Genomic DNA, 12,505 nt, shown 5'->3' with positions numbered 1-12,505 from the left:
GGCCATGATGTCCACCAAATCCTCATTTCTTTATGAATATTCTATTTTACATTCTTTTTCTTCACTTCTTTGATCCAATCTCCGCCTCCTAAGCCTGAAATTACTAAACAAATACATCAATGCATCTAGTAGAAACTTTTGGAATGCCTGCGAAAGTTCAAGTTCTTTATGAGCGAGCTATCACGGACTTTCCTATATCACCTGATCTTTGGCTTGATTACACTTGATACATGGACAACACTTTGAAGGTTGGTAGTGTTGTCAGCAATGTTTATTTCAGGGCCACTAAGAATTATCCTTGGGTTGGAGAACTTTGGGTAAGATATCTGCTTTCCATGGAGCGTAGTCATGCTTCTGAGAAAGAGTTGGCCGAAGCCTTTGAGAAGTCCTTACGATGCACCTTTTCAACTCTTGATGAGTATCTTGATTTGGTTCTCACTCGGATAGTTGGCTTACGGCGAAGAATGGCATCCATTGGGGAAGAGAATCAGCTGGAATTCACAAAAATAAGGGAGGTCTTCCAGCATGCATCAGATTACCTGTTGCCACCCACAGTTGAAGAATACAGAGGGTTTGCTGCATTTGCATGCTTATTGGGCCTGTTTAGAGGCAAAACTTGGAAAAGACATAACTGCGGCATATGGAGTTTGGGAGAATTTTGTTAGGATATGTGGATCAATGTTAGAGGTATGGAAAATTTATATAGCAATGGAAGTTGAATTAGATCACATAAATGAAGCGAGGTCCATATACAAGAGATGCTACAGTAAAAGGTTTTTTGGAGCTGGTTCCGAGGATATATGCCACTCATGGTTGTGCTTCGAGAGGGAGTTTGGCAATCTCAAAGATTTTGATAATGCTTTAAAAAAGGTTACTCCTCGTCTGGAATAGCTATGATTATTTAGAATGAATCCAACTCAATAGAGGAAAATGAGAATAATCTTAGGAAAAGTGCCCACAACAAGAGAAAGCTTGGGTCTGACATAAGCAAAGAACAGTCTCCTACCAAGCGATAGAGAGGCATTGATAGAGTGGCAGAGAAAGCACCTGTGGAAAATAAACATCATGGGCAGAACTCTTCTCAGGAGACAAAGTTGAAAGATGCTAATCCAAGGAATAATGAACTCGATAACAACCTTCCCCCCAGAGAAAGCAAGACATACTCTGATCAGTGCACTGCTTTTTTTTTTTCAAATCTTCATCTTAAAACAAATTATGAACATATACGTAATTTCTTCAGTGGTGTCGGTGGAGTTGTTTCCATTCGTATCTTGAATGACAAGTTCACTGGAAAATTAAGGGCACTGACATATGTGGACTTCTTGGATGATGAGCACCTTACTGCAGCTTTAGCTAAGAACAAGTAGAAGTTACTTGGGAAGAGGTTAAGTATTCTTTGATCTGATCCAAAGCGTGAGAGAATGGAGTCTTTTGCTCCAAAATCCTTGAAAGAACATGCAGATGCTCCTGATCATTCCAGTCGAAAAGGTTCCATGTGCAAAGAAACCGGTGATACTTCCAAGCATGATGTAAATGATGATGGGATCTCTTCTAGAAAGCCAAGGAAGAATACTTTTGTTGTGCCTAGAAATGTCAGACCACTTGGTGTCACTGCCAATAGCTCAAAAAAAGAAAAGGACGATGAGAAGCCAAAATCCAATGATAAATTCAAAAAGATGTTTATTCGTTAAGGGTAATCCTGTTTGTGGTGCCAATACTTTATAACTCTAAAAATAGCAGTTATCTTTGAGATATTTTTGGGTAGAAAGTATGCAAGTTACCTATCTTATATGTTATCTTGTTCTTTTCTATACTAGTAAAAGTTACAAATTACTTGTAGGCATAAGATCCATATTAGAGTTGTTGATGTAATTGACTCTTCTTTATTCATTGTATTTGAGACATCAAAGTTTCTGAACATTAGTACTAATGTCTTGGATTGTCTTTCGTTGCAAGGGTATTTATTATTGGATTCTTAGTCTATTTGTTCAGTTTGTCTTTATGGTTCTTTTCATTCATTAGTTGAAGGTCCAGAATTTTAATTCATTTGAACTATATGTTTACTGTGTTGTCAATGATGACTCTATCGTTGTCTTTACTACTAAATATAAAGTTGATCCTGTGAGTAAAATGTATATGTACTCTATTTACTAGTTTAAAATTGTTGATGTAGATTATGTAATATATGTTCAAAATGGATATGTACACGTGATTTACAATATTTAGGGGTTTAATTTAAAATTGTTGATTCTTCATCTTTTAATATGCACGGCTGCAATTTTGGACTAATTCCAAAATTTGGGAGAATGAGGAATAAAATATCTTGTTATTATGCCTATAACAAATTAGCAAATGTGTGATGAACTACATGGCTCTCAACAACTTCGAAAAGGCCTTATGTTGCAATTTGTCAGCAACGTGTTAAAGACTTGGGTGTTTTAGGGTGTCCAAAGTTGCACATTGAGTAATATGAGATGCTTGATGTTGTATTTAAAGAAAATAGTTTTGCTCTCTTAATAGCTAGTTTTTAAGGCATGGTTCTCCATTTTCCTTAAATACTTAACACACTGCTCTCAGAATTTAGTGGCAAGGTAATCTGGTGTATCCAAATATTACTGTTAGTTTTGGAAATGTTGATGCATGTGGAATGATGACACACATGCTTGCTTATGATGTATGTTGAGGCTTTTTGTCTTAATTGTACATGATTATTGTGCTTTTTAAATGGTAACATTTTGTTTGATTATCCAAAGAAATACAATAGACAACATGATTTACTGAATGCCATTTCAAATCAATCTCTCTCTGTCTCATAATTGTACATGATTATTGCTGGATAAGTGCTTGCCTGCTTGCTCTTTAAGATTCTACTAAAATTTAAAGATTTTAATTCCGATGAACCATATATAATACAAATAGAATGTCCCATTTTAATAAACAATTAGCTTCAATTTGTGCTGTTCTATTAGGCTTTCACAAAAACAGTTGTTAATTAAAGGTAGACACTTGAGATTGTAGTTACAAATGAAGTAGATGGATCATATTAAATGACACAATCTTGTAAATCTTAGTTGTATAAAATTTTTATATGATAGCATCTTGTTATTCTTTACATATTTATTTTTCATTATTAAATATTCTTGTATCCATAGATCTTAGTGGGTAGTGAGGGGAAAAAAAAGTTAGACATCTGAGTGAAAGTTCTAAATGTCGGTATTTTCAATTTTAGAGTTCTGGTCATATTTTAAAGTATAACCTTTTGTTTCATTTTACATTATACTGCATTAAATTTGTGCTGTTTACTGTTTTTTGCTGCAATCTATTGTGATGTTGCATTTTATGTAGATGTAGATTGACACAATGCAGAGCTATAATTTTGAATCCTTGTGAAGATTTAGTTTTTGTTGCCTAGAAATAAAGTATTATTTTCGCAAATCATCCTGCAATATTATTTTGATGTACATTTGCATCTTGAAATCACCCTTATTAATTACTTTATTCAAAATTTCAACTCCTCTTTTTATTTTCTATTTATTTCCATGCAGGTATTGGTTTGAGAATTTCGAGAATGACCAAGGAGTTGTTTATAGAGTGTGGGGGTATTTGGTAACCACGTCATATGGTATTTTATGCACCGAGTAATTTCTTTTTTATGCACACATAGTGATAAGTGATAACAATGTAAAATAACATAAATATGAAATGACATAAATAACATAGTGCTATCTATTTCTAAGATTTCGTTTTTTCTTAATTTATTTGTAACTCTGAATTGTGAAGTAGTTTTTTGTTTGCTCATGTTTGAGATATAATTGACATGTCACGTGTCACTAACTGGTATATCATCATCTCATTACTAGTGGACGGATAATATTCTAACACGTGGTACTGACGCCCTATGTTTGGATGCTATGTTAGAGCATTGTTAACAAAAAATAGTTGAGTGACTAACTTAAGTCACTAATATAAACTTCGGGGACTAAATACAAATTTCAGAGATCAATTTAAGGCGCGAATACAATTTTAAGAACCAATTTGAGTATTATCTTATTATTTATCATGTATGTTCTTTCTTTTTTTTATTCTACAACTACAATTATACTTTGTCAAACATGTGCTATGTTTAAGATGTCCCTCCCAGGTAAGTTGGTGGGTTAAGTACTTTTTTTGTCCCTAAGATTTGGGGTGAAAATCAAATTCATTTCCGACTTTTTTTTGTTATTAAAATCATCCTCAACCTTTACAAACACTTTAAAATCATCCTCCCCTCCATTAACAATTTTTTTTGGACACTTTTATCCTTTAGGTTGTTACCGGTAGTTGATGCCTTTAATGATTAAAAAAATTAAGTTTTTTTTATAATCGGTTGGAGAAATAGAGATTAAATTAAAATTTCACCACCAACCAAAATAATAGAACATCTGCTAGGGTTCTAGAGGTTGTAGTGCAGCCATGGCTTCGGAGAGCTCAAGGTAGTCTCAGAGTCGCTCGTCTGCGTAGAAGAGAGAAATTCTTTGTGGGCATGGTGAGAGACCTGTGCTGCAAATTTCGGGAACGAAAAATGACCTTGGTCGACAATTTTGGGGCTGAATCTACTATGAGGTGCGTTTTTGGGTTTTTGTTCTTGATTGATAATAATATTTTGTTTCTAGGGACTGACTATGGTGGGATCTTGTAGATTAAAGAAGAGTGTTAGTTTTTTCGTTGGACAGACCTAGAAGCTGAAACTGAAGATCTGCATGTTTCAAGGTTGAAGAGAAAAGTTGTATCCCTAAAAGCAAAAGTGAGAGAGTTTGAGTGGAAGTTGAAGGTTGCTGCAGTGTTGGACATGGTTGGTTGGGTTGGTTATTTTTTTCTGGTTGCAGATTTATTGAATCAGAAGCAGGGGCTACCTTATGTAATGCCTCTGAAAATGGCTTGATGAAATCAGGGGAGAAAATAGGGCTCTTTTAGTTAGGATGTATTTAGGCTTTAATGAAATTGTGTTGTTATCTAAGATTTTTTCTTTGAATGAAATTGAGTTTTGTAACTTGACATGTATTGTGTTAATGAAAATCTGCTGTTGTGGCTGGACAGAGTTTATGTTAATGAGTTTGATTTTTGTAGGGTGGTCAAAAATTATGTAAGTGAAATTGTGTACCTGTAATTTGACAAAAAATTGGCAATGAAACTGGATGTAGTAGCCTGGAAGCATTACTCAAGAATTGTGTCAACTCAATTGGTATAGCATGACCTGCTTTGATAATGTATAATATACAATATGCAATATGAATTAACATCAGAGAGCACCACAAGCACAATTATTAAAACACAACTATGTCAAATTTATTAATAAGCATATCTAAATAACAACAAAAGATGAAAACTTCAATCACCATCAAATTCATTAGTTGACAGTTGGACCCAGAACAAAACATTATCTAGTTAAATGTAAACAACAACAAAAGATGGAAACTTCAGTCACCACAAACCAAGAGCAACTCTATTGCTATTTAAACAACATTAAGCGTAAACAGTATGTAATAAGTTTCAGCCAAAATAAAGTCTTACAAACATAGAGTATAATCAACTCAGCACTACATTAATAACATAACAACATCTTAAATGATCTCAAATTTTTAAAGTTTTCCCCAAGCTCTTGGAGGAAGTTTTACCATCAGCCTCAACTTTCTTGGAAAAACATGTACTGCAATGTTGTGACTGAGAGAGACATTCTTGACTGGTTGGCTTGAGCTGGATGCATCCTTCTCCTTAGGCACTAGTGGTGATTGTGTTGAGCTTTTGATGGGCTTCATCCTGGACCTTCAGTGGAGAGTAGCTGTTGTTGGTGTGTTGAGCCTAGATGATGGTGGTATGGGCTTGGACTTGGGCTGGGATGACTTAAATCTGGTTGTGGGTGATGTGCTAGTGGCTGGTTAGGGCTGTGATGATGATTTTTGTTGCAAATTAGACCTCTTCTACCCTCTAGTAGTAGATTGGACAGCAGGCTGTGATGATGACTGATAGGGCGAGGGTTATTGTCATTCTAGAATCTCTCTTAATAGAAATAGAACTTCGTTGTAAGTATAGTTCCAAACCAACTAATAACTCTCGATCAAATTTCAAAGGAATTGGTTGTCACAAGTTCAACCCCAATAAAAGTAACCGAAGTATTCAAATCTCATGTCGTCTCACAAGGAATGGGCAAACATGTGCATCAACATTGGTGAGAATTCCGGGGTTGCAAGTCATGAGCAAGAAATTAAACTAAGAATCCTAACAAGCAAGTAATCTTGAAGTGTAAGAAACTAATTCAAGTGACTAAAGCAAGATGTGAGCAATTTCAAACTAATAAGATAACATCCAATATAATTCTACTCTAAAACTAAACAATTAACTATAACTAAGACAAAGCAATTAGGATTTTTGGGTTTTCAAATATGAATAATAAAAGCAACTCTTGGCTAGACATGAGAATTGGGGTCACCATCCTTATCTAATAACCATATCTTGACAATTATGAGAAACCAAACTCATTAAGTTTACTTCTATACTTGAAGTATATTAAATGGTTTAGTCAACATCAACCCATAAGGTCCAACCTAGCTACTAATTGACTTAGTAGTGGGCTAGTGTCAATGGTTATCAAATTGACCACTAAGAGTTCCCAAATCATCAAATCTATTAGACCCAATGACTCAAATTTACCCAATCCCCTTAGCCTAGGCCAAGAGTAAAGAGAACTACTCCATGATCAAAGGAAACATTTCATCAAACACATGGTAAGCATTACTAAAAGACATACTCAAATTGCAATTAAATTGAAATTAACAAGTACCCACTAACAATTATCAATGTAAATTCACTCAACCAACACAATTAATCATGAAAATCATTAATGTAACATTAACAATTCGAGATCCATAAGATTCACAAAATGGGTAGAAAATGACAAGTGACAAGAAAACATAAATCTAACACAAGATTTAAACAAAATTATACTAAGGAATTCAAATTAAGCAATCAAAACTAGTAATCAACAAGATCCAATTCAGAATTCAACAAGAGAAGATCAAATCAAACTAGATCTAGAGAGGAACAAGGGTTTCTCTCTCTAGAAGAACAAAAACCAAAAACTAGCTAAAAATTGTATCTAAGTGTGAATGAATGATCCCCTGCCTTTCCCCCTAGCATCCTTGGGTCTTTTCCATGCAGAACCAACTTGAATTTGGGCCTCTTGAGCCTCAGAAATTGCCAGACACAATTTCCTTTAATGAGGTCACGTGCAGCTTGTTGCGCGTATGCGCCATGCGTGCGTGCGCACCGATTGATTTTGCGATCCATGCGTGCACGCCATGTACGCGTGCATGCCAGTGTGAATTTCTCTAATCCGCGTGAATGCGCCGACCTATGCACGCCGCTTCCAGCTGTCCACATCCACGCGTGCGCGCGAGGTGCGCGTGCGCGCGAGGTGCGCGTGCGCGCGAGGTGCGCGTGCGCGCGAGGTGCGCGTGCGCGCCCATAATGAAATTCCCAAAATCCAAATCTTCATGTTCCTTCCACTTGTGCATGCTTTCTTTCTCTCTTCTAGGCCATTCTTGCCTTATAAATTCTAAAATCACTCAACAAATACGTCACGGCATCGAATGATAATAAAAGAGGATCAAAATATAGTAATTCTAAGGTAAAAGAAGCATGTTTTCCATCATGAAGCAATATTAGAAAGAGAACACAAAACCATGCAATTCTTGTGAATAAGTGTGAAAAATATTGACAAAACCCCCCAAATTCTACATAATATAAACCACAAAATTGGGGTTTATCAATGACTTATACCTGGTTGTGGGTGTTGAAGATGAACTCTTCCTCCCTCTATTGGTTTTCTTGACAGTAGGTTACTTAGGTGGTTGGGCCTAAAATACAGCAAAAAATAGCATTTAATCAACCATTGCAATAAAACCCTAACATACATATTGTGAATACACTTACAAGGAGGGATGGCTTCTTTCATCCTCCCCTCTTGTGACTTGATTCACCACAGTTTGAGCACCTCTGAATCTGCTCCCTCCTAGACAAGTGAGATTAGCTTCTATCCTCAGCTTCATTCGGTCCTCTCTTCCTCTTCTTCACTGGTCTATGGCTAGGCTTCCGATAGGGTGGTGGCATCACATTATCAAAGTCAGTATTCTCCCACAAATCTAGTCCATTTAGAGAGTTGATTACCGAATCATAGCACCTGACATAGGCCTCTTTCTTGTAGCAGTCATCAACATATGCATCCATATTAAGACCTTTAAAGTTGATGCAGCTGATGGCATGTGTGTATAGAATGCCACTGACCTACCACTTCCTACAAGAACACTCACAAGTAGACAAATCAACAACATATTTGTTCAACCCATTTACAACCACATATGTCTGTGCAGCAGACCAATAAGGCCTCCACTCACCAGCTGGTCTGCCCCTCCTCTCTACCTTCTTCTTAATTCGAGGTAAAAATTGTACAATTAAGCTTTTGAATTCTTTCTCTATTAATAGCCCATCTACTTATCAAATAAACCCTAATTTCTTCTAACATAGTAACAATAGGCTTTTTCCTAGACTCTACTATTGCACCATTAAAGCTTTCACACATGTTTTTTACAAGAGTATCGCATTTAGAATGAAAATTAAACCTGGACTTGCTCCAAAATCTACGAGAAATAGCATTCAGATGCCTGTGAGCCTCCACATTGATGATTCAGATGACTGCCATCTCTCTCTCCCACTCCTTTCAGTGTGTAGCCTTTGCACACCTCCACATCAATTGCTTCAAGTGTAATCCAGGAAACTTTTTCCTGAAGTTGTTGTACAGATGGAGGACACAAAACCTGTGGTCAACACCTGGGATGACTTTGTCAAAAACGGGTAGTAGACTATGACAAAGGTGGTAAACAGTTGTGTTATAACAATGTTATTAATTAGAATTAATAGATTCAATAAATAAAAGTTAACACAATAATTGTGAGGGTCGTACCAAGTAATACCTCAGGTGAGTGAGGGTCGATCCCACGAGGATTAATGAACTGAGTAACAATGGTAGAATGACTCACTTAGTTAGGCAAGCAAAAGGTGATGTTTTGAGGTTATAAAACGCAGAAAATATGAAAGAAAATAATAAAAGTAAAGTAAATTATATGAGAGAATAGTTGAGGCTTCGGAGGTGTTTATCTTTCCGGATTGAAACGTCTTACCAACTATTTTAACAATGAATGATTCATTCTATGGCAAACCATAAGTGTCTAAACCCCAATCTCTTAGTGATTTAGCCTCCTCTACCTTTAATCAACCGCCACTCTCGTGGTCACATAATTCTGATTAGAGGGTTAAGCTCAGAAAACTAGTTTAATGCCACAAAAACCCTAATTACCTAAAGCTAACAGGATTTTATGTCACATATCCCAATTAGTTCATGTAATTAGCAATTTAGGAGGATTTGTTTTCAAGATGTACTTCAAGCAAGATAACTCTCTCGAAAATCACAAGAACTCAAGTAGAAAAGGGTCATACTCTCATTCCACCCAATTCATAAGATTAAGAACGAAAATAATCCTTAGAATTGAATCAAAACATTAAATAAAAAAAAAGAATAATAAGCTTAATTCATAAAAATAAACAGAGCTCCTAACCTTAACCAAGAGGGTTTAGTGGCTCATGACTTATAGAGAAAAAATGTGAAAATGCGGAAGTGAGGAGTCCCCCTCCCAAAGGAGAGATCGAGTGTGTCGTCTAGGGAGGAAGAAAGTCTCCTATTTATAATAAAAACCTCTAAGACTAAATCTAGAATTCAAATTCAAACTAAGTCAAAACAAAATCAAATGTAGATCAAATCAAATCTTTTGATTTGAAGCTAAAATAAAATATTGAATTCTAAACCTAAAAGATATTGTTTGTAATAAAAAATTACAAAAAGAAAATAAAATAGGCTAAGAAGTGCTAAATCCACTTGAGAGGTCCAAAAAGGAGTGATTCGGGCTGCGCTGGCGTTTAACACCAATAATGGGCGTTAAATGCCCCAAAGGGGGTTAATATTCCTGTATGCTGAGGTCCCCTACTGGCGTTCAGCATCGGCAAGGAGAAGTTTCTAGCGCTAGTTTGTCCTTCTTGGGCGCTAAACGCCAGGCTCGGTGTTTGGCACTGGATTTGGCAGTGATTCCAGAAGAAAAGTATAAACTATTATATATCATTGGAAAGCTCTGAAAGTTGAATTTCTAATGTCGTTGAGACCGCGTCAATTGGACCTTTGTAGCTCAAGTTATGCTCTTTGGAATGAAAGGAGTTTAGGGTTGACAGTATCTACTATTCTTTCTTCGTTGTTGCACAAAACTCTACCAAATTCATCCGATCGTCACCTGAAATCATAAAAACACCAAAACAACTCAAAGTAGCATCCAAATAGGATTTTTGGACTAAAATATAATGAAACTTAATAGAATATAATCAAAAACAACTAGAAATTGCTATGAAAAGGGGTATAAAATATTCACGTATCACAACACCAAACTTAAACTGTTACTTGTCCTCAAGTAACCAAAACAATATAGGACCAAAGAAGAGAAAAGCTTAAGATTTTGAGTTGTTAATGAACCTCAGGTCTAGTTACAGAATGGGGCTTATGACACTCTATTTCTGAATAGCTTTGGCATCTCACCATCCTTTGAAGCTCAGAAATATCAGCATCCCTTGGAACTAGAACTCGGATGATATTATAGATTCTCTTTTTTAGGCTCTAATTGATTCTTGAACATAGCTTTTGTTTTTCCTTGGTGCTTTGCACCTTTGAGTCTAGCCGTGACTATAAGTGCTTTGTTTTCAAGCTTATCTTGATACATAAACACCACAAGCACTTAACTGAGGGAACCTTTTAGGTTCAAATTTTTCTTTGCCTTTTTTCCCTGACAGTTGTGCTCAGAGCCTTAGGCATACTCTGTAACAGCATTGGGTCACGACTTTAAGTGTTCAGTCTCAAGGTTTACTTGACACTTTCACACCACAAGAATATGGTTAGGGAAAACCACTCTTTTGAGCTTTAGATCAATTTGGACCCTCCTACCCATTGATGCTCAAAGCCTTGGACCTTTTCTTTTGATTTTTCTTTAATTTTCAATTCCTTTTGCTATGTTTTTTTTGCTTCAATAATCAATCTTTATCTTATTTCAGAGAATCTATAATATTTTTTTCAACTCATAATATATAACTCAAATCTCATGCATTCTACTACTTCTTTTTCTTTTGATTTTTCTTTAAGCTTAGTGAGCAATACATGAGACACCTTTCAAAATAAATATAAAATAACAAAATAAAGAACTAAACTAGAAAGCAAGAAAATCCTACTAGTGATCATGAAAAAGCTAGAATAGAAAAACAGGAAATAAGCTAAAAATTACTAGAAAAACAGAAGATAAGATAAGGTAGGGGATAATGAAACTTAACCACCTCAGTTATGGTAGCTGTTGCTCCCTTCTCAAGCTGTGCTCTTCCATGAAGATGATTCACCTTCATTCGGTGCCATTGATGATAATATAAACCGAGATCTTACTCTACAACACTAAACTTAAAAGTTTGCTTGTCCTCAAGCAAAGAAAACTGAAAACGGAAGGGACATGAAGAGCACATGGATGAGTAAAAATAATACAAAAGAAGATAGAAGAAAAAATTTGAATTTAAAACCCTTTTTTCTTTTTTCTGGCATTTAACACTAGGAATGGGCGTTAAATGCCCTAAGGGAAGCGAAAAGTAATTCTGGAACGCCCCCTTTTGGGCGTTAAACTTCCAAGCCAAAGCTCCCTCTCTTGGTGCTAAATTCCCTCCCTGGCATTTAGCGCCCACAGTTGTTTTTCTCCATGGCGTTCTGTTCTTCACTCTGAGTCCTTCTGGCCCTGTTCTAAGCACTGCGCATGATCACAAACTAGATTAAACCTAGGAAAACTATGGAAATAAAAAAAATGAAATCAAACTAAAATAAAACTGAAATAAAACTGAAATAAACTAAAGGATACTTATGGTTGGGTTGCCTCCCAACAAGCGCTTCTTTAATGTCATTAGCTTGACACTTGATTGTTGAATTTTCTTCCTCTTCTTCCAGTTGGTTAAAAGAAATTACTCCAAGAAAAAAGAGGAGAAGATTAGTGCCCTCTGATTTGAATTCCTCCTAACAAGCTTTCTTTTGTTGTTATCAACTTGATTCACAGTGCTTGTTGGAGTAGGGGTTGGATTGCTTTTTGTTGACCTTCTTTATTTCATGGATGTGGTCTTTTGTTCCTTGGTCACAATTCCCTTTTCAGTGCTTTCCTTGATTTACTTCACCACTCTGAATTCAAGACTTGGGTGTTGTGTGATGGGTGGAGTGTACTCTTAATCAAGAACCTCTTGAATTGGTGGTTCAATGAACTCACCCTCTATGTAGCTCTCTGATTCACTGGAATGTACTGGCAAGTGCACCGAGTCGTACCAAGTAATACATCAGTTGAGTGAGAGTCGATCCCAC

The 12,505-nt window shown here is 36.0% G+C and overlaps 1 pseudogene; it reads left to right on the top strand.

Moving 5' to 3' along the window:
• Positions 1 to 119: 119 nt before the first annotated feature.
• Positions 120 to 1,691, top strand: LOC112730143 (uncharacterized; annotated as a pseudogene).
• The last annotated feature ends 10,814 nt before the right edge of the window (positions 1,692 to 12,505 follow it).

Source organism: Arachis hypogaea, chromosome 12 (assembly GCF_003086295.3).
Source record: "Arachis hypogaea cultivar Tifrunner chromosome 12, arahy.Tifrunner.gnm2.J5K5, whole genome shotgun sequence".
Taxonomy (NCBI): domain Eukaryota; kingdom Viridiplantae; phylum Streptophyta; class Magnoliopsida; order Fabales; family Fabaceae; genus Arachis; species Arachis hypogaea.
The sequence above is the reverse complement of the archived record's forward strand: the minus strand, read 5'-3'. Positions and strand labels throughout refer to the sequence as shown.